The sequence below is a fragment of the Lissotriton vulgaris genome, chromosome 8 (genome assembly GCF_964263255.1).
Source record: "Lissotriton vulgaris chromosome 8, aLisVul1.2, whole genome shotgun sequence".
Lineage (NCBI taxonomy): Eukaryota > Metazoa > Chordata > Amphibia > Caudata > Salamandridae > Lissotriton > Lissotriton vulgaris.
Genome location: NC_141696.1, coordinates 53,020,631 through 53,042,320, shown reverse-complemented (window position 1 = coordinate 53,042,320; position 21,690 = coordinate 53,020,631). Strand labels below are relative to the sequence as shown.

The 21,690-nt window shown below is 47.0% G+C and overlaps 1 protein-coding gene across 1 annotated transcript in view; it reads left to right on the top strand.

Annotated features, from left to right (window-relative positions):
• The window catches only part of LOC147693361 (transient receptor potential cation channel subfamily M member 2-like), a 1,943,547-nt gene that overhangs the window by 159,712 nt on the left and 1,762,145 nt on the right, over positions 1-21,690 (top strand). The window lies entirely within an intron of this gene.

Sequence of the window (21,690 nt, the reverse complement as noted above, 5' to 3'; positions counted from 1 at the left end):
AGAAAGGAGCAATTGAGAGAGTACCTCCACCTCAGAAGGGAAAAAGCTTTTATTCCCGCTTCTTTTTGATCCAGAAAAAAGACAAGAAGTGGAGACCAATCTTGAACTTCAGGGCCCTCAACAAATTCCTAAAGAAGCAGTCGTTTCGCATGGTAATCCAGGAGGTCTTGCAACTACTGGAAGAGCAGGATTTTTATAGCGTCCCTAGCCCTACAGGACGCTTACTTCCATATTCCATTTCACAGGATTCATAAAAAGTACTTGCGATTTGCAGTAGTGGGCAGACACTTGCAGTTTCACGTGCTGCCTTTCGGGCTCAAGTCTGCACCGCGCATCTTCACGAAATGTCGTTTCCGTAACTGAATGGCTGGCTGGTCAAGGCTCCATCCTTAGAAGACGCGTCCAGGTCTCCCAATGCCTGTTTAAAGCTTTGCGATTGCTTGGGTCTCACCCTCAATCAGGAAAAATCAGTCCTACAACCTTGTCAGTGCATCAATTTCCTAGGTGCAACCCTGGACACACGGTCAGCAAAAGCTTTCCCATCCAGAGAGAGGATGAACAAGCTCCTTTCACTAGCTGCTATAGTAGCCTCGAAGAAAGTCTTGACAGTCCTCCTCTTCAAATCCCTCCTGGGGATGATGTCATTGTGTATTCCTCCTGATTCCTCACTGTCGACTAAGAATGAGACCTCTACAGGAAGCGCTCTCGAAGCAGTGGGTCCAATGCACAGTTTCATTTGACGACCACATAAAAGTGACTCCTCAGATGGTCGGAGCCCTGCAATGGTGGTCGTCATCTCGAAACCTGTCTCAAGGCTTGCCATTCCTGCTTCCGGCTGCCCCTCATGTTGTCACAACAGGCGCCTCCTTGAAAGGCTGTGGAGTATTTCTGCAAGAGCTACAGATAAGCGGAAAGTGGTCTCCTTTGGAGAAGAAACTACATATCAATCTGCTCGAACTGCGGGCGGTCTTCCTGGCCCTTCAAGCTTTCCTGCCAAGAATAAAACATTCCTTGGTGCTCATCCGGACAGACAACACCACGACTAAGCACTACCTCAACAAAGAGGGAAGGCCACGCTCGCTGACACACTCTCGCGACTTGCAAAAAAATCTGGAATTGGCTCATACTCCACAATATAACCCTAAGGGCAGAATATGTCCCAGGCACGGACAATGTGCTCACCGATGCGTTGAGCAGGCAGAAAACATCGTCACACGAGAGGGAGCTAGATCAACAAATTATCGACCAGATCTTCTCCAGATGGGGCGCGCCGCAAATCGATCTATTTGCGACGAGAATGAACGCCAAATGCCCACACTTCGCAGGTTGGCATCCCTAGTCAGGGTCTCTAGGGAATGCATCTTCCATTGCATGGCGCAACGTCTTTGCGTACGCCTTTCCGCCATTCCCGATGCTTCCCAGAGTCCTCAGGAAAATCTAGGTGGAGCCTTGTACTCTAATTTTAATAGCCCCAACTTGGCCGAGGCAACATTGGTTCACAGAGCTCCACCGTCTATCCCTGGAGCCGCCGGCCCACCTGCGGCATTATCTATCTCTGCTTACAATGAACAACAATCAAGTTCAGCATCCGGATCTGAAGTCTCTCAGGTTAGCCGCCTGGCTCCTGAGTTCAGAGAGTTCCACAATCTGAATATTCCAGAAGACTGTAGACATTCTTGCCAGAGCAAGGGCGGATAGCACGACCAAAACGTATTCCCTGAAATGGGAGCGCTTTTGTGTTTGGTGTGCAGATCACGGAATTCGGTCTTTCTCCACATCACTGGAGCAACTTTTACCTTATCTATTACATCTGGCACAGGCGGGCCTAGCCCACTCCTCCATTAAAGTACACTTATCAGCAATATCTCGTTATAAAAGAACTTCAACTAGTCCATCGCTTTGGTCAAGCGGGTTGATTAAGCAATTTCTAAAACGATTATACAGATCTTTCCCGCCAGTAAGGATGTTGCCATCTCCTGGCATCTCAATGTGGTTCTTATCCAGCTCATGAAACATCCGTTCGAACCAGTACACAGAGCTGACCTAAAGTATGTCTCGTGGAAAACAGCACTCCTCCTGGCGCTCACATCTGCAAGGAGGGTCAGTGAGCTACAGGCATTTTTCAATCCAGGATCCTTTTCTACAGTTTAGAAATGACAGAGTAATCCTGAGAACCAATCCTAGGTTTATCTCAAAAGTCCAGTCGGACTTCCACCTAAATGAACCTGTGGTTCTGCGTTCCTTCTTTCCAAACCCAAGCACGGCAGCTGAAAGATCGATGTTTTCTTTGGATCTCAAGCGATGCTTGAAGTTTTACATTGACAAAACGAAAACATTCAGGAAACCTAACCAGCTATTCGTAGCTTACAGCAGACCTAGGAAAGGTCTACCGCTTGCCAAGCAGAGAATCTTCAGATGGATTTCTACAGCCATTGCTTTCTGTCATGACCAAGCCGGACAGCCATTGCATTCCAAAGTGAGAGCGCACTCCACGAGAGCTATGTCCACTTCTATGGCTCTCTTTGCAGGGGTGCCAGTCATTGACATTTGAAGGGCGGCAACATGGGAGTCGCTGCATACCTTCACTAGGCACTACTGCCTGGATACGGAGCTGATGCATGATGCAGCAGTGGGACAAACAGTGTTACGCCATCTATTTCAGTAAGGTGAGCCTTCCTCCGTCCCTCTATCCTACTCTGGTATGCACATTTCTTTAGTAATACTTACTGTGGATGTCTAATGATGGTTCATGCTCGCATGGTGTCTTATCTAAGGACTTGTATATGCTGTTCCATCAGAAATGTGCACTCTGCATTGCTTGCTACTCTGATTCAGGCATGTGAATCTATGAAAGACACCCATAATACTGGATAAGAAATGCGTTACTTACCTGTAACTGCAGTTATCCAGTATTGGTGTCTTTCATAGATTCACATGCAACCCTCCCGCCTTCCCTGGAAGGACTCACCTTACTCTCTGTGTTACGCCTACTTAGCTTAGTGCGTACGAAAATCTGAGGGACTGAGGCTCCTGCCAGGAAGGTTCTAGAGGGAGATGATAGCTGATTGGCTCTTCTCTAGAGTTTGGTCCTTTTTACAAAAGGACATGGATATGTTACTAAGGTGAGGCCTTTAGGCCTACTATTCTCCATGTATGTCTATAGGACATTACTTTTCTATGTGCCGGAGACTCCTGTCTCGACGACGGGGAATGATTCAGGCATGTGAATCTATGCAAGACACCAATACTGGATAACTGCAGTTACAGGTAAGTAACGCATTTCCTATATCATCTACTCCTCCTTCCAGAGTGTCTCCCGTGGATGATTTGAGCACATTTAATGATGTGTTATGTCGTGGAGCGAGTAAATTCAACATCAAGATGGCAGTACCCCAAGTAGCAACGTCAGTCATCTTTGAAACCCTGCATCACAAGACGACTGGCAGGCCTCTTCTGCCATTAGTGCCCGGGTTGATAGAACCAGCGATGAGAACATTCCTTACTCCGGCCACGGTGGGTTCAGGTCCTTCTAGGATTGCAAAGAAGTACAAGGCTCCTGAAGAAGATCCAATGTTTCTGCGTTCTGACCCACCACCAGACTCACTGATTGTAGCGCCAGTCAGAAAAGCACATTCTGCAGCATCTACCTCTTCTGCTCCACCTGAAAAGGATAGTAAGAGTATGGATTCCTTGGGGCGAAGAATGTGCAATACCTCAGGGTCGGTCATGCGAGTGGCCAGTGCGGCAGCCTTATTGGGCCGCTATGACCATCTGCTCTGGGACTCAGTGGCTCGTTTTGCAGATAAACTCCCTAAGGAGGATCAGAAAGACTTCCTGGAAATAGTGGAAGAAGGAGGATTGGTGGCTAACCAGAGCATTAGCGCGGCTTCTGATGCGGCGGACCTGTCAGCTCATGGTTATGCACACGGTGTTTGCGCAAGACGTACAGCTTGGCTTCGCCTTACAGGGCTAAAGCCGGAGGCTCAGAGGAAAATGGTAAATGTACCGTTTAATGGTTCGACTCTGTTTGGATCTCACACAGACGACGAGATGTCTAAAATGAAAGTGGAGTTGGACACTCTTAAGGCCGTAGGCCTTGAAAAGAAGAAAGATTTTAAACGTCGGGGTAATTTTCGTCCCTATGACAACAGAACTTTTCAGCAGAGGAGCCAACAGACGAATTGGTCTTCGCAAAATCAAGGCCAGAATCAACAGAGGTCGCAATTCCAATAGCGACGGCCTGGACGAGGCAGAGGCAATGGAAATAGGCAGCAATCATCTGCTACCAAGCAGCCTCAAAAACAATGAACGGAGGATTCCTCTACAACTGTGTCCCACTCCGGTTGGAGGAAGTATTGTGTGTTATCTGGACGAGTGGAAACAGATCACAAAGGACAGATGGGTGCTGGGTATCATTCAGAGCGGGTACCTTTTGAGATTCAAGAAGCCACCCCCTGTCATGCGTCCTCTAAAGATGGTACAGTGGAATATAAAGCGCTTACAACAGGAAGCGAACGTCCTTCTGAAGAAGAAGGCCATAGAACCAGTTCCATTTCAGCAGAGAGGTCAAGGCCTGTACTCTCGATTCTTTCTCGTAAAGAAAAAAGGTCCAGTTACAGAGTTCGGACCCATTCTGGATTTGAGACGGTTGAACAAATTCATTCGGAAGGAAAGGTTTCGAATGCTGGCTCTTCACCAGATCTTCCCTCAATTACACCAGGGGGATTGGATGTGCTCCATCGATCTGAAGGACGCTTATTTTCATATTCCGGTATCCAGGAAACATCGCAAGTTTCTCAGGTTTCAAGTAGCGGTTCATCATTATCAGTACGGAGTGCTTCCTTTTGGCCTGAGATCAGCTCCCAGAACATTTTCAAAATGTATGGCGGTAGTGGCGGCTTGTCTTCGAAAGAGACGGATTTTCATATATCCGTACTTAGACGACTGGCTTCTGAAGAGTTCATCCCCATCGCTTCTAGAAGAACATCTGTCGATATACCTCCAACTAATGTGCAAGTTGGGTCTGCAAGTCAACTACAAGAAGTCCATAATGAAGCCCACCCAGAAGATCCACTACCTGGGTGCTCAGTTGGACACGGAAGAAAAAAACGTGTGTCCTTCGGAGGAGAGGTGGTCATCCATCAAGGCGAAGTGTTTGCTTCTCCTTCAGTCTGCACGTCCGACAGTTCGGCAAATGTCCTCTCTCCTGGGGTCCATGGCATCGTGCATTTTCATCGTGCCAAACGCACGTTTGCAGATGCGTCCTCTACAACAGTGTCTGGAAGATCAGTGGAAACAGAGGACGGGATGCTGGGAGGATGGAATTCATCTCCAACAGTCTGCAAGAGATTCCATCCGGTGGTGGATGAAGAAGGCGCATGTGATGAAGGGAGTTCCTTTTCATCAGGACCCACCAACGCAGATTCTGATAGCAGATGCTGCTCTCCAAGGCTGGGGGGCACATATGGGCCCTCTTCAGGTACAAGGGCTATGGTCAGACTTCGAGAAAGGATATCACATCAATCTACTCGAACTCAGAGCGGTGCATCTTGCTCTCAAGTCCCTGGCGCCATCGTTACAGACTCGGTCCCTCCAGGTGCAAACAGACAATACAACTACAATGTAGTACCAGATCCAGGACTCTGTCCATAGAAGCCCAGACTATCTGGCATTTGTTACTTGCACGAGACCTGTCCATAACAGCAATTCATCTACCGGGGAGTCTCAATTCACAGGCGGACGACCTCAGCAGAGACTTCGTCGAAGCTCACGACTGGGTTCTCAACGAAGACGTCGTGCACAGCATTTTCCAGGATTGGGGAACACCAGACATCGATCTGTTCGCAGACGCGGCAAACGCAAAATGCCCCGTCTTCGCGTCCAGGTTCTACCAGAAAGGGTCTCAAGGGAATGCCCTTTCGATAGACTGGTGTCAAAACTTGCTGTACGCCTTTCCACCGACACCGTTGATACCAGCAGTGATCAATCGGCTGTACAAGACCCACTCCAGAATGATACTGATTTGCCCAGAATGGCCACGCCAGTGGTGGTTCCCAGATCTCCTCCAGTTGTCAATAATGCCACACAGGAGATTGCCGTGTCGCCCGGATCTTCTGTCCAAACAGGAGGGGCGAGTGTTCCATCCCAATCTGCCCTCCCTGCGCTTGGCAGCATGGCTCCTGAAGTCATCCAGTACGGGCATTTACAGCCGAGTCCGGAGTGTATGAACATCCTTAGGGAGGCAAAGCGGCCTTCTACCAGACAATCCTACGGATTTAAGTGGAAGCGCTTTTACCTTTGGTGTCAGGGTAAGGGTCTTGATCCTATTCATGGTCAAGAACAGGTGATCTTGCCTTATCTTCTTTACCTTGCTGAATCTGGTTTGCAGTTTAGTTCCATCAAAGTTCATCTTGCTGCAATAACGGCTTATAGAAAGTCTCCAAAACAGGTATCTTTCTTTCGGATGCCTGTGGTGAAGGATTTTCTGGAGGGGTTGAGGAAGGTGTTTCCTCCAGTCAGGTCTCCTTCTCCACCTTGGGAGCTTAATGTGGTGTTGACTAAGTTAATGGCCCTCCCTTTGAGCCCATACATAAAGCGTCTTTACAACACTTATCTTGGAAAGTAGCGTTTCTGGTGGCCATCCCTTCTGCTCGTAGGGTGAGCGAAATCCAGGCTTTGTGTTGTAATGAACCGTACACAGTTTTTCATGGAAACAGAGTGGTACTCAGGACTCATCCCTCTTTCCTGCCTAAAGTGGTGTCGGATTTTCATATTAACCAATCCATAACAGTGCCTACTTTCTTTCCAAACCCTTCGAGTCCGGCTGAACGGGCTCTGCATTCATTAGATCTGAAAAGGGTTTTGAAATTTTACTTAGATAAAACAAAGTCTTTGAGGCACACGGATCGTCTTTTTGAATCCAAGAGATCCATTTCTAGATGGATAGTGTCATGTATCTTACTGGCTTATCAGCTACCCACAAGTTGTTATCAGGTAGACCTAGGGCTCATTCTACGAGGGGGAAAGCTTCCACCACAGCTCTCCTTAGGAATGTGGATATGTCGGAGATATGTAAAGCAGCTACTTGGCGGTCAGTGCATACGTTTACACGCCATTACTGTTTGGATTCTGATGCACAGACTGATGCGCAAGTGGGACAAGCATCACTCAGAAATTTGTTTGCTACTTCTAGTTAAACACTGTGGTTATAAAGTGTGACTGCATTTATCTGTTCGCCCGCTTCTGGTGGGTATGAGCTTGCTACTCTATTCAGTGCTTATGACTATTAATGAGTATCCCCTGGAAGAGAAGGATTAGTTACTTACCTGTACTCCTAGTTCTCTTTCAGGGGTATACTCATTAAAGTCATAAGCACCCTCCCGCCTCCCCGGGCGAGCCGTAGCATTGACGTTTATCGTTTCAATATGTGTTATGAAGGTTTTAAGTGCAGATTCCTGCTAAAGTTTACTGTACCGTACAAAAGACCTAACTGTCACCTGTGGAGCATGATGGGAACAGAGTTCTCCTGGAGGCCTTAAAGGCAAAGTGTGCAGATTCACTGGTGCCTTAAAGGCAAGGTGCCTGTCTGATTTTCTGTACACAGACATTTTTTCATATGCAGCCTTTTAGGCTAATAACTGTTTACAACAGGTTCTTTGATGAAAATAAGAGGTTTTTCATGGTTATGAAATGCATTTTAGGCTCATGCCTGTTTATTGCATTTATGTACAGCATATTTTCATGCTTCAGAACTTGTGTTGTGTGGTTTGGTTTGATTAGCCTATGTATTAATGTTAGGCTGCATATTATGGTTATTATACATGTATATGTGTATATTTAGTTAGTACTATGTACTTTTAGTTATATTTACACATATATATGTATGTTGTTTATGTGTTCCGGGTTCCCGCTCATGGGCGGAGATAATTCAGTGCTTTTGACTTTACCGCATGCGCGCTAGTGGGTTTTCCCGCTGCGCGCTGGAATTTCAAAAATCCTGCGTTACGTGACAAAGCCAGCTCGTCATGCACGCAGCGCAGGTAACGCCCATGACGAGCTGGCTTTGTCACCCGCATCAAAGGGGTTAATGAAGAGAACTAGGATTACAGGTAAGTAACTAATCCTTCTCTGCTGTTCGACTTGGGCTTTTCCTTCAACAAGCCACTTTGTCAGGGGATTTAAGATATTCAGACTTTGATTCTGATGTGTCCGAAGTCTAGGTCTGCATTTTGGTGGCAACTCGTGCACACTGGCACTTGAGGGACCTCCAATGGTGCCCCCACAAGCAGTGGTCCTGACATGGCAGAGATCTGTGGTATTCTAACACAGTCTTAGGGGACACTGCCTCAGATTTGATGTGGTGGATTGTGGAAGGCAACCGGTGCAAGGGACACCATTAAAGCCACCACCAGTAGTGGCTAATATTAGCAGAGATTCTTCCACCTTCAGGTGGGGAGCTCATCTGGATGATCTGGATATCAGAGGCCTCTGGTCTCTGGAAAGCAGTTGATTCACATTATTCTGCTAAAACTTTCTGCCATCTCTTAGCAGTCAGTGTCTACAGTTCTTGACGGATAACACGGCCATGATGTGGTATATTACCAAGCAGGGATATGTTGGGTTGCATCTTCTCCGTTGAGGCACTACTGCTCAGGCCTATGGCGTAACACTATCAGATATGGCTGGTTGCCACTCATCTGGATGAAGTTCTGAATTTCCAAGCTGACAGTCTCGGTCAGCGCCACCCTGCTGACCACGATTGCTGACTCACCCAGAGGTGATTCAATTCATCTTCAATCTGTGGGGTACACCTCAGGTTGAACTTTTCGGCACCCACAACAATGCTGAGTGCCCAGAGTTCTGTGCCCTTCTGTATCCATTGCAGGACGACTTGGGCAGGATGTGTTTTGGTTGAAGTGGAGCTGTCTGATTCACTGTGCGTTACCCCCACCTCCTCCCCTCATACCCTTGATTCCTTCAGGGCCAGTTCCTCCATTAAAGCAGAAGAGCGACACCCCACAAGTTTCAGAGTTGAAAAATAAAATGGTAATATCATTACAGTTTTTTTTTTTTTAGCAACCCGTCCCAAACTAATATTCAGGACGGGGTGGATGCGAGCGCTGCTGAGTGGCAACAGCAGGGAGATATGTGCATTAAAATACGCATGTCTGTTTGGCTGGCCTTCTTGGGACGGCCAGCCAGACATGCACATTCTAAAGGTCTCTAACCCAGCTGTTCTATCTAATCCTGCCATGCTTTCATGTTTCTGAAAGCAGCGCCACTATTGGGTAGGGCAGTTTCTTTTTTTTGTTTGTGACCAGCCCCCTCCTACCACCCTCAGTACAGGCTAGCCGCCACTGAATTCCTTGAATGCTTAGGAAAATCTGCTAAAACTGCACCCAAGTCATCTTAATAGCCCGGGTCCGTCTGTCTGTGTGGTATGCAGTCCTGATGCACCTCTCCTCATGCCCCTGCTCAGTTCAGTCTCCCTCGCAGGGTAGACCTCCTTTCGCAATTGCTGCAGTAGGTATTGCATCTCAATCTCCAGAGCCTACACCTTTATGCCTGGAACTACAATCCTTTTTCTGTAGCTGCTGAATTGGTAGATATTATCCTAAGCGCTCGCAGACATTCCACTGAAATGGTATATTCTGGGAGATGCAGTAAGTTTGTCAAATGGTTCCCAGACAATTCTGTAGATCCTCTTAAGGCCCACTTATCGGACATCTCACTCTTGGGCCTGACACTGGCCCAACAGGTGTGCCCACTGAAGACAGTAAAAGACCTTGTCACTTTTCTCTATCACGCAGACCATCCACCCCTTTTCAAATCACCAATAGTTAAGAGGTTTCTGAAGGGTCTCATCAACATGTGCCCACCTGCCCCTTTCATAATGCCCCAGTGGAGTCCTTATCTAATTAATACTTTTTAGGTCTCGCACCTGCGACGCAGGGCAAAGCCCTGTCGCAGCGAGAGACCTATTGTCGGCGGCTCTGCTTACAAGGAGACGAGATGGGCCCGCGCAGCACACCTGAATCGGATCAGGTCACGCGTTCACCATCTCCTGTCTCCCTTGAAAGCCTCCAACACACACAGCCACACCCCCCTGCTTTCGCACACACAGAGACAGACACACACACACACACACTAGCGCACATACACGCACGCACACATACAGAGACTTACCCCCCCGCCGCACACACACACCTGTACTACGGATAGTTTCCCTACAATCGATGCAGAAGCGTTCACCTCTTTGATGTCCAAAGTCAAATCTGGATCCCCCCGTGACTGCTGCCCCCCACATATAATGAGGGAAGTTTTCTCCATTATTCCTCAACCTGCCCTGCCCCGTTTAAATTCATCACTCATTCAAGGTTGCGTCCCAAAATCATTTAAGGACGCCACTGTGGTCCCTCTGATAAAAAAGGTTGGCGCCGACTTATCAGAACCATCTAATTATCGCCCCATCTCCTTGCTCCCATACTTAGCCAAGGTTTTGGAGGCACATGTTACAAAATCTATGTCTGCCTTTATTGAACAGTCCGAACATCTGGATCCTCATCAAGCCGGCTTTCGTCCAGGGCATTCGACTGAGATGGTTATGTTGGCAGTCCTGGACGAGCTTCGTAGGGAGGCTGACATCGGAACCCCCCAGGCTCTGGTTCTCTTGGATTTGTCTGCCGCGTTCGACACGGTGGACCATAAGATCCTGGTGGACCGTGTCGGACGCGCATGCTTCCAGGGCAGAGCTTTGAGTTGGATTACCTCCTTTCTGGAAGACCGAACACAGGCTTTTCGCCTGGCAAATTTTACAGCGCCAGGGCTGAATACCACATGTGCGGTTCCCCAGGGTTCCTCCCTATCCCCACACTTGTTTAACATCTATTTACTTTCCCTAATCAAAGCCTTAAAACAGAGGAAAGTAACAACATTTAACTATGCAGACGATCTGCAGCTCTCCTTCACCATAGACAAGTCCACTGAATCTATTTCCAAATTCCAGGACACTATGGTGTTCATCCGCAATTGGATGGATCATAACCATCTGAAACTGAACCCCGGAAAGACGGAGGTACTGCTGATAGGCGATAGTTGTATCTCCTGGGGCCCTCACTATTGGCCAGCAGAACTAGGGTCTTTCCCTAAACCCTCCTCTTCCGTAAAAAGTCTAGGGGTGACTATTGACAAAGATCTGTCTCTAAACACTCAAGTAGGTACAGTAGTTTCTAAATGTTTTTTTCCAACTGCGAAAGACCCAAAAGATACATCACTTGCTCATCCAGGCAGCACTGATACAAGTTGTGATTGGCCTAGTCTTATCCCATCTTGATTATGCCTATTCAATCAACCGTCCCCACAGAAGTCATGTCAGAACAGTCAACTCATAACTGCGCCATGAAACCTTGGTCAAAGTGCGCTTTACAAATAGGTTATAACATAACATAACACACGAGCGCACACACACACACACACACGAGCGCACAGAGACATACCCCCCCTGCCAAGCCACCCCCAGTACAAGTAAGCCCCACTCACCGCATCAGCGCCACTCCGGACTTTTGCAGACTCCACGGGGCTCTCCCTCGGGCATGGAAGTCCCACGTCACCACTGCTCCTCTGGCCAGCCACTCCATGGGCGCGGGCTTCCCGCAGAAGACGGTAGTCCCGCCCCACGACAGGTTTCGTTTTCGGCAGTGCACACGCACGTCTTTTGTTAAAAGTTAATGAGCAGGTAATCACTGGCTGTATGTCCTGCTGCCGGGGAGGATTCTAGTTTTTTGTTGCTATCCCTCTCTTTTGTTCTCTTCCTGTGATCCTTGTTTCATAACCTGAACAGTATTTTACTCGGAATAGTAATATGCACACCGTCCTATGAGGATATTTTTGGCGCTTGAGGATAAGTTGGGTCTAAATCGAAGGGAGAGTAGCTTTTTTTTTTATATTTTGCGAGCGAGGTTGGTTTTCGTATTCGTTTTTGTGCCAACATTTCGTGGGATTGTTTTCAGTGTTGTGTCACAATCACAAGTCGTATGCAAAGGTGTTACAAGAAGATGCTAATTGAAAGCTTCTCTCTCAAGGCTTTCACTGACATCTCCGCACTCATGCTGGTTTATTTACACTTCAAAGGAATCGCTCCCCCGCCCCCCTCTGCGCAATGCCACAGCTTGTTTTAATGGCTCCTTTGCTCGCACTCCCCCTCCCTTCTCCTCTGCTTTAATCAGGCTTCTTTGTTTGTACTCACTCCATCCCCCCTTCTTGTCACCAGACTGCCTAGCAGTCACAGATGCTGGAAATCGGCAGTGGTCGTGGTTACATGCCCTTCCACGTTTATGTGGTCTGCCACTCTTTTCTTGTTAACTCTTGTGCTCCACGTTGCTCCCTCTAGCCAGTTTGTTTTTTTCTGCCATGCAACCGCACCCTTCATGTTGCTGCCCCACCTGTGACCCCTGTGTTGCTTCCACCCCGCTGGCACCCCTGTGTTTCTACAATTCCGCTGGCACCCCTGTGTTCCATCCTGCTTGCACCCCTATGTTGCTTCCATTCAGTTTGCACCCCTGTGTTGCTTCCACCCCGCTTGCACCGCTGTGTTGCTTCCAACCCGCTTGCATCCCTGTGTTGCTTCCATTCAGTTTGCACCCCTGTGTTGCTTCCATCCCGCTTGTACCACATGTTTCTAATGCCAGTCATGCCCCCGTGTTGCGTTCACCTTACTCTTGTCCCTGTGTTGCTTTCATCCCACTGGTTCCCCTGTGTTACTTCCACTCTACTCGTGCCTGTTTCACTTCTGCCCCACCTTTCCCCTATATTGCTTTCCTCACCTGCTCCCACATGTTACTTACCCACTCCCACGCATCGTGTTGCTCCCCAACCCTCCTAAAAACAAATGCGTTTGCACATTTTTTCTTTTTATTTGCCGATCCAACTTGGCTCACTAAATAAAAAGAAAAAAAAGCACTGCGTCAATTTGAGAGTGCATGCTTGATGGTTCACAGGATTGTTAAAAATTATTCATCAATCATGATGCGCAGCTTCGTGGATGATGTACATCATCGCTAAAAATCGCTGGCAAAGCTAATAGGTCCTTAAGATGAAATCTATTGGCTTTGGTAATGCTTGTTTTTCCTAGCCAGGGTAGAGGGGGTTCAGATCTGGAAAGAACAAAAGACGTGCCTCTTTGACGTTACTGTTTTCTGTTGTATCGCTTCTAGGATGATTCTGTCTCTCAATAATGCTTAACGAACCACTAACATCACAGTGCTTTCTGCTTTGGTGCATGTGTTTTCCAGCTGTCTCCCTAGTGTTCTTCTCTTCTCTCTTCACGCTCCGTGTTGCTGTCTCTAATCCTTTTTCTTTGCCCCTGCCCCCCTCCATGAGGCACACGCCCGACTGTGATTCTCTCCAAGCGTTGCTTTGTGGCCCGTGTGCTTCTTTCCCCACTTCCATCTAAGCTGTACATTGCTCTCTTCTCTTGCTGCTCTTGCTGTCTCCAGTTTGCTTTCCTCCACCTCACAACCTGTGCCCTCCATGTTGGTTCCCCCACCCATGCTCTGTGTTGCTTTCCCACCCTCACACACCCTCTCACCCTCACACACCCTCACTCACCCTCGCACCCTTACACCCCTCACACCCTCACACCCCTCACTCTCCCTCACCCTCACACCCTCACCCTCACACCCCCACACCCTCATACCCCCACACCCTCACTCACACCCCCACACCAGCATAGCATAACAAAACATAACATAGCATAGTATAACAAAACACAGCATAGGATAGCAAAACATAGCATAGCATAACCAAACAAAGCATAGGATAGCAAAACAAAAAGGATAGCAAAACAAAAACATAGCATAACAAAAAAAATATAATATAACAAAACATAGCATAGCATAACAAAACATAGCATAACAAAACAAAACAAAGCATAGCATAACATAACAAAGCATAGCATAGCATAACATAACAAAGCATAGCAAAACAAAACAAAACATAGCATAGTATAACCTCATAGATGCTATTAAACATCTCTCCCCAGTGCTGCGCTGTCCATTGGAACTAGTGCTGAATGGACGTCCAATGGTCGTGCGCAGCACTGGGGAGGTAGTGCTGCCGTCGGCCAATGCACCGAGGCAGCACTTAAGGGGCTAACAAAACATAGCATAACAAATCACAGCAAAACATAGCAGAACAAAACATTGCATAACATAACAAAAATAGCATAACATAACATTAAACAAAGCATAGCATAACAAAATATAGCATAACAAAACATGTCAAAGCACAAAACAAAGCATACATAACAAAACATATCATAGCATAACAAAACACAACAAAACATAGCATACATAACAAAACATAGCATGGCAAAGCATAGCAAAACGTAGCATAACATAACAAAACACAACAAATAATAGCATAACATAACACAACATAGCATAACAAAGCATAGCATGACAAAACATAGCATAACAAAACATAGAATAGCAAAACAAAGCATAGCAAACTAAAGCATAGCATAATAAAAGACAACAAAACATAGCATAGTTTAACAAAACATAGCACAACATAACAAAGCATAGCATAGCATAACAAAGCATATCATAGCAAAAGACAGCAAAACATAGCATAGCATAATACAACAAAACATAGCATAGCATAACAAAACAAAGCATAGGATAGCAAAACTAAACATAGCATAGCATAACAAAACAAAGCATAGGATAGCAAAACAAAACATAGCATAGCATTACAAAACATAGCATAACAAAACAGAACATCACATAGCATAACAAAACATGGTCTAGCATTACAAAACACAGCATAGCATAGCATAACAAATCAAAGCATAGGATAGCAAAACATAGCATAGCGTAACAAAACAAAACATAGGATAGCAAAACAAAACATAGGATAGCAAAACAAAACATAGCATAGCTTACATCATCACTCCGCATCACCACGGCATCACTCAGGGGCACCACAATATCACTATGCTCTACCACAGCATCACTGAACGCCACAGCATCACTCACAACATCACTCAGCACCACCACAGCATCAGTCTGTGCAACCATTCAACAACACCTGGTTAAAATATGTTCTCTCAATGTTTCAAGCTTTATTACAAATGTAACAAAAAGATCTTAATATTTCACTTCTGTTCCTGGATTTTCGTCACAATAAAATACACTGAACATAATCTTCACAAAGGTTATTTACAAAACTTTAAGCTATTGCCGTTATAAATTACAATAACTTTTTAAAGTATTAATTATTGATAAAAAATTAACAAGCACTGGCGTTGCCAATAGGTCTCGCAGTAGGAAAGTTGGAGCTATTACAATTGCAAATAGCAATGCCTTTTATTTTTGTTTTCATTTTAAAAACATAAAGGGCTTTGTCATTTACAAAACCAATAGCTCCAACTTTCCTACTGCGAGACCTATTGTGCACTGCACAGTGTGGGTTAAAGTGGCACTGCGTGGGTGTGAGTGCCTTTGGGTGAGTGGCGTTGCATGTGTGATTGTTGTTGCGTGGGTGAGTGGCGTTGCGTGGGTGAGTGGCATTGCGTGGGTGAGTGGCGTTGCGTGGGTGTGAGTGGCACTGCGTGGGTGTGAGTGGCGTTGCGTGGGTGAGTGGCGTTGCATGGGTGAGTGGCCTTGCGTGGGTGAGTGGCCTTGCATGTGTGAGTGGCGTTGCGTGGGTGAGTGGCGTTGCGTGGGTGAGTGGCGTTGCGTGTGTGAGTGGCGTTGCGTGTGTGAGTGGCGTTGCGTTCAGTGGCGTTGCGTGGATGAGTGGGGTGTGTGGATGAGTTGCGTTGCGTGGATGAGTGGTGTTGCGTGGATGAGTGGCGTTGCGTGTGTGAGTGGCGTTGCGTGAGTGAGTTGCGTTGCTTTGAGTGAGTTGCGTTGCTTTGAGTGACTGGCGTTGCATGTGTGAGTGGCGTTGTGTGAGTGGCGTTGCGTGTGTGAGTGGCGTTGCATGTGTGAGTGGCGTTGCATGTGTGAGTGGCGTTGCATGTGTGAGTGGCGTTGCATGTGTGAGTGGCGTTGCATGTATGAGTGGCATTGCATGTATGAGTGGCGTTGCGTTGCTGAGTGGCGTTGCGTTGCTGAGTGGCGTTGCGTGGATGAGTGGGGTTGCGTGGATGAGTGGGGTTGCGTGGATGAGTGGGGTTGCGTGGGTGAGTTGCGTTGCGTGTGTGAGTGGCGTTGCATGTGTGAGTGGCGTTGCTAGTAAGCTTGTTGACCTTTCCTTTTTCTCATTTTTGACTGATGAGTCTGACCTCGGAGTTTAATGTCCCAGGACAAGAAGAAAAGATTGTTGCCTTCTCTCAAGAATCCCTTGATCAAAGCCGACCTGCAGAAGGATTGCCAAACGGGCTGTAGAAACGCTTTCAAATGTGTTTTCCTACTGTTCCTCAGTGCTCTCGGCTTGTAAGCCAGCTGTGTTTACTGGCAACGAACACAAGGAAAACAAGTAGCAGTACTCGAGGAACTGCTGAGACCCACATCCCGTCGCCACAAACAATGTGTGATCCTCCCACCTCCAAAATGATCACACGAGTTCAAGTATTGGAAAAAGGCTCTGCAAGTAAAAATAAATGCACGCACGGAGACAAAGTGAAATAAAGAATGGCAGCCGAAGCAAATACAAACAAGCAGCAATTGGCCACGGCCTGCCTGCGAGGCTCAAAGTGTTAGAAGGCAGGTCTTGGGCAGAGGCAGAGTACTGACTTAGGAATGACTGTGAGGCGCATTGGTGTGAAGCACATCAAAGGGCTTCTCCTCCCCTAATTAGGTGAGGAGAAGCCGTTTCGGGAAACTGAAAGTACGGCCGGCCTGCGGCCGGCCATGAATAATTAGGGGAGGAGAAGCCCTTTCATGTGCTGGGCTGGCCCTGAATGCGCGTGCATGTTTAATCACGTGGTTCACGTGAACTGCATGAAAACCGCGGGGCTGAAAGCCCTTTGGTTTGACGATGTTTTCGCCACTTGAATTCTCGCTCCGCTCGATGCGCTTGCGCACACCGATAGGTCGCGAGACCTAAAAACCATTGTTATTTGTAATATCAATACAGTAAGTCACGTAAATACAACACATATTGCATTTCAAATGCTATAGGTGTCACATTTGCGAAAGTTATAACTATTGCCATTGTAAATGACAAAGCTATTCATTTTGTTACTTTCAAAAACAAAACAAAAATAAAAAATGTGTCATTTACAATACCAATAGCTTAAACATTCCTAATGCGAGACCTATTGCATTGCAAATGCTTGTTTAATGTATTCCCCGTTTGAACTTGTTTATACTTTAGTATACACTTTAGTATATATACTTTAGTATATACTTTAGTATATACTTATATGTGTTTGTACTTTGTGGGCTCTGGAGATCAGCCCTAGGACTTGTCAGCTTCCGCTTAGGGGCTTGTTTTTCTGTACACCTGCCTCTATTTAACTGTCTTGATAGAAAACAGCCAGCAAACGTCAGTAAAATACCAGAGTTGCTTTCTGCTGAGGGACTTTGTGTTTTTTTATTTTTCTGGCAACTGCGTCTATTTAACTTTCTTGCTAGAAAACGACCAGCAGAGGTCAGTAAAATACCAGAATCACTTTGGCATTCTCTATATTCCAGTCCATAGAAATTATCTCCCACGAGGTCCTGTAGAAAATAATATATTTTTTTTAAATCTTGTATTTTCAGTGATATCACCACCAAAGGCCCTGCTTTTATTTTAAAAACAGAGCTTTAGACTATACCATTTCCCACTGAAAGGCAGTATTTATCCCCATGTGTTCCCATACCTGGCGTGCCACGCAGTTTGGTGCTTACTTTCCCTCCATGTTAAAGAACAGTAGATGTTTCAGCACCCAGGCTAATGTGCTGCATAGCTAAATACATATAAGGTCCCAAAGACGATACCAATTGCATTGCAAATGCTTGTTTCCTGTAGCTATTACTTCTCCGAGACATATCAGTGTGAGAAGTTAGCCCGGGATATGATGTCCACTATTCTAGTGGGCACCTTGCACCAGTCTAAACAACCCTTATTGATGGTGGTTGTAAAGTCAACCTTATAGACAAGCTATCCTAGTGGTAGCATGGACCAGCAGTCTTAGGCTAAAACTTCAGAGAGCTTGTGAAGCCATCTGTTTTACCAATTATCATCCCTTGAGTACCAAATGAAAGGACACCACACAAGGTATATATCAAATATATCTGTATTTATTTCTAACACAACCCCTCTGAACTCTTTATGAGGTCGGAGATCGAAATACATCACAAGTTCCTCATTAAGCATACTATAAGTTGCACAAATACAGTTCAGCCCTAGGGGCCTCACAAACCATATACTAAGTAAGTGGTATAAGGACCACTTCAGGAATAGTGAATAGGCCTACGGCCTAGGGAATCGCTGGGGCTACACTAAACAACCAAAGGTTAGGAAGTAGGAGACCCACGGGAGACGCATGCAGTGTGGGATCACAGTTGCGAGTTACCATTGACTTATAATGGAGAACGAAGAAGTTACAAAGTTACTGATTTAGGGCACTTCCGAATCTACTACGACAAAACCCCTCTAAACTAGGACACCTGGATAGTCAAAACCCATGGGAGCACCGGAGTACTCGAGTTACCTCACCCAGGGAAGCCGGGTGCATAGGTGTCTTTTTGTGTCGGGTTTCCTCAATGCTTTCAATGAAATTGAAATTAAAATATTTATAAAGCGCACATTCACCGAGCGGTTTCTTGGCGCTAGGGACACAGACCATAGGACAGTGGGAAGGACGAACTACTGGTGTGGGAAGGCTTGGGCAAAAAGAAATGTTTTCAGAGCTTTCCGAAATTCTGGATAATGGGGGGAGGACCTGAGGAACAGGGGAAGAGTATTCCAGAAGGTAGGTGCGAGCGTGGAGAATTTAACGCCTCCTGACCTCTTCTTCTTGAAGCGAGGGACAACCAAAAAAGATTGTGAGGAGGAACGCAACTCTCTGGTAGGACAGTAGGCCTTTATCTCAGAGGAAATAAAGCCAGGGGCTGTCCCCGCCCTGGCCTGGAAGGTGATACAATGGAGATCTGCAAAAGAAGTGCTGCAGGCGGCCAAAGGAAGAGTGTCCGGGTGGATCCAAGGGTGGATCGAAGAGCTGAAGAACCTAAAACCAGAGGGGACAGAGTCTGGGTCACTAGCCAGTGACCAGGAAGGAACCAGACGATGTCGTGATGCAATCAGGTGAAGAGGTGAAGCTTGTCTCTGCAGCCACGAGGACCAGGAGGTGTCGACGACGACCAGGAGCTGGATTCATGCTGTCCCGCGAAGGATCTAGTTGACTGTGGTGTCAGTATCCGGATTGGACCCAACAAGCCTTGGCAAATGCAATCCACGCAGGAAGTGAAGATTGGCTTCAGGTCAGACCAGCACGGTCTGGGGAGCTTCTCCTTTGTAGGGAAGCTGGAGCAAGCCTGGAGCAACCAGGAAAGCGGTGCAAATTCAAAGGTTCGTCTTTAGAGGGCTCACCAGCCAACGGGCTAGCAACCGGGAAGACGCGTTGAGCTGAAATGCAGGAGTAGGCCCCACGCGGCACTCGTGGAGTGTGAGCTTCGGTGCAAATGGCGCTCAGGTCTGGGGCTCTGGGGCTTCTCGTACCGCAATGCACAACTGCGAGGGTGCCTCAGTCGTTGCACAGTTAGCAAGATGTAGGATGTCCAGGGTGTCCGGTCCCACGTCTCTCGTGTCCGCCACGGGTCTCAGCTTTGCTGTGGATGTGGGTCGGAGTCAGAGAAGTCTGAGAGTCCAGTTCCTGAGTCGCTGAGTCTTCGGGATCCGTCAGGAGCGTCGACAAAGCAGACCGGCAAGTTACTGGTGGTGCCTGTTTGCACAGGGTGGTCACTCCTTGACCACAAGGGAGATGTCTTCAGTCTTTTAGTCAGTATAGAATGTCGAAGGTCCAAGAGTTTCATTTCATAGTTTCGTACCAGGATAATCTAAAGTCTCTAGACTCAGCTCCTATCTTTATACGGATTTTAGGGGCTGGATTACCTGCTAGGTCCCTCCTATGGGTGGACCCTGAGAAGGGGGTGGTTACACCCCTTTCCCTTTGTCCAGTTTTGCGCCAGAGCGGGGCTGGAGTACCCCAGCAACTAGTTTGAACCGGGCTATGCATGGAGCACCTTGTGTACCCCTGGCAGTGTCTGGAAAAGAATCTTTCCATTCAACCCACCCTGCCCCAATACACTACAGGCTGTCTGGGGAGGTGCTAGCACCTCCCTCAACAGGAAACCTATTGTCCAGGCCTCCCTTGCCGGAGTTTCATCCAGCTGCAAGAGGTCAGACTTGTGTCTGTGGCAGCAGCATCCATTTTGTGATGCTGAGGCTCTGTTTAACTTTAACCGGTTAAAGCAGTAACATACATGTCTTTTCTCTCTAGAAGGGTGGAATGCTACCCCCGCTGCCAGAATTGGCGGGGGGTAGTATTCTAAAGTGTTTGACACCTTACACGACATGTTTTGATAAAGCCAACCCAAAGTTAGCATTAACTGCGAGGATTATAATGCACTTAAGAGTATATGGTATGGCTATATCATAGAACAGCTATAAGGACATGGTTCCGAAAGCTGCAGAGGGGCTCACCTCATGCTAGGGCACCCTCTCACATAAAACCAAGCACTCTGCCTCCAGGATTGTTAAGGCCTGCCATAGGAGTGACTTATAGGTTACTATGTGTCTATATGTAAGGTAGATATAGATATACTATATCTAAATAAGGGGTGATTACACCACCTTACCCAAGCTAAGTGATCAGCCTGTGGTGTCAGTTTGGATGGGCAGCCAGGGGTGGCATAATACATGCTTCAGCCCCTGGTAGGCCTTGGATGCACCTATGCCCTGGGTGACCCAAGTAAATGGAGTCCATTTTATAGAGAGAGCAGATAGCCTGGGGCCCTGAATAGCAGGATCCCAGGCCAACTAAGTCGAAAACCAGCAAAACACTAGGCAGAAAGTTGGGGTAACCATATTGTCAGATATCCACCTTCCTACAAACAGTAAGTTGCAGCCGCTGAGCATCCAGCCTACTTCACTACCTTCGCCCTTGACAACCTAGTGCTTAGAATAGCGGCTGCCTCATATGAAAGGTCACCCCCTGTCACGTGAAGCAGTCTATCACCTTACCTGCATTCTTTCGTCCTCCACCTCCTACTACAGAGGAAGAGAGGCGTCATAGGCTGTATCCCAACCAAGAGAACAATCAGTTTTTATATTAACCATACCAAAAAGTTAACGCTTGATTGCCAGTTTTTCATTCTCCATTGCCTGAACCAAGGCAAACAAGTGTCAGTGACTTCTCCTTGAGTCACTGCAAAATGCAGAGACAACCACAATGTTGTTGACGCTTGCTTGATACCCACTTTTGCTTTTCAAAAACAAAAATCCAAAGCAGGAGTGTTTTCTGCAAATAAACAAAAAAAGTGGCCCTAATTTGCCTGGGATTTTTTCCCTTTGCATGAGGACCATGGTTAATTTTACCTGTTCGGCAGTGCTTAATTTGAGCCTGTGGTTTCCGGTGCTCTGCACCAGCACTTAATTGTCAACACCGGGGGCACTTATGACAGCTGCCACATGGTGGCGGTGTTTGTATAATTTAGAGATGAGCAGAACAGCAATGGTAATCTAAATAGAAAGGCC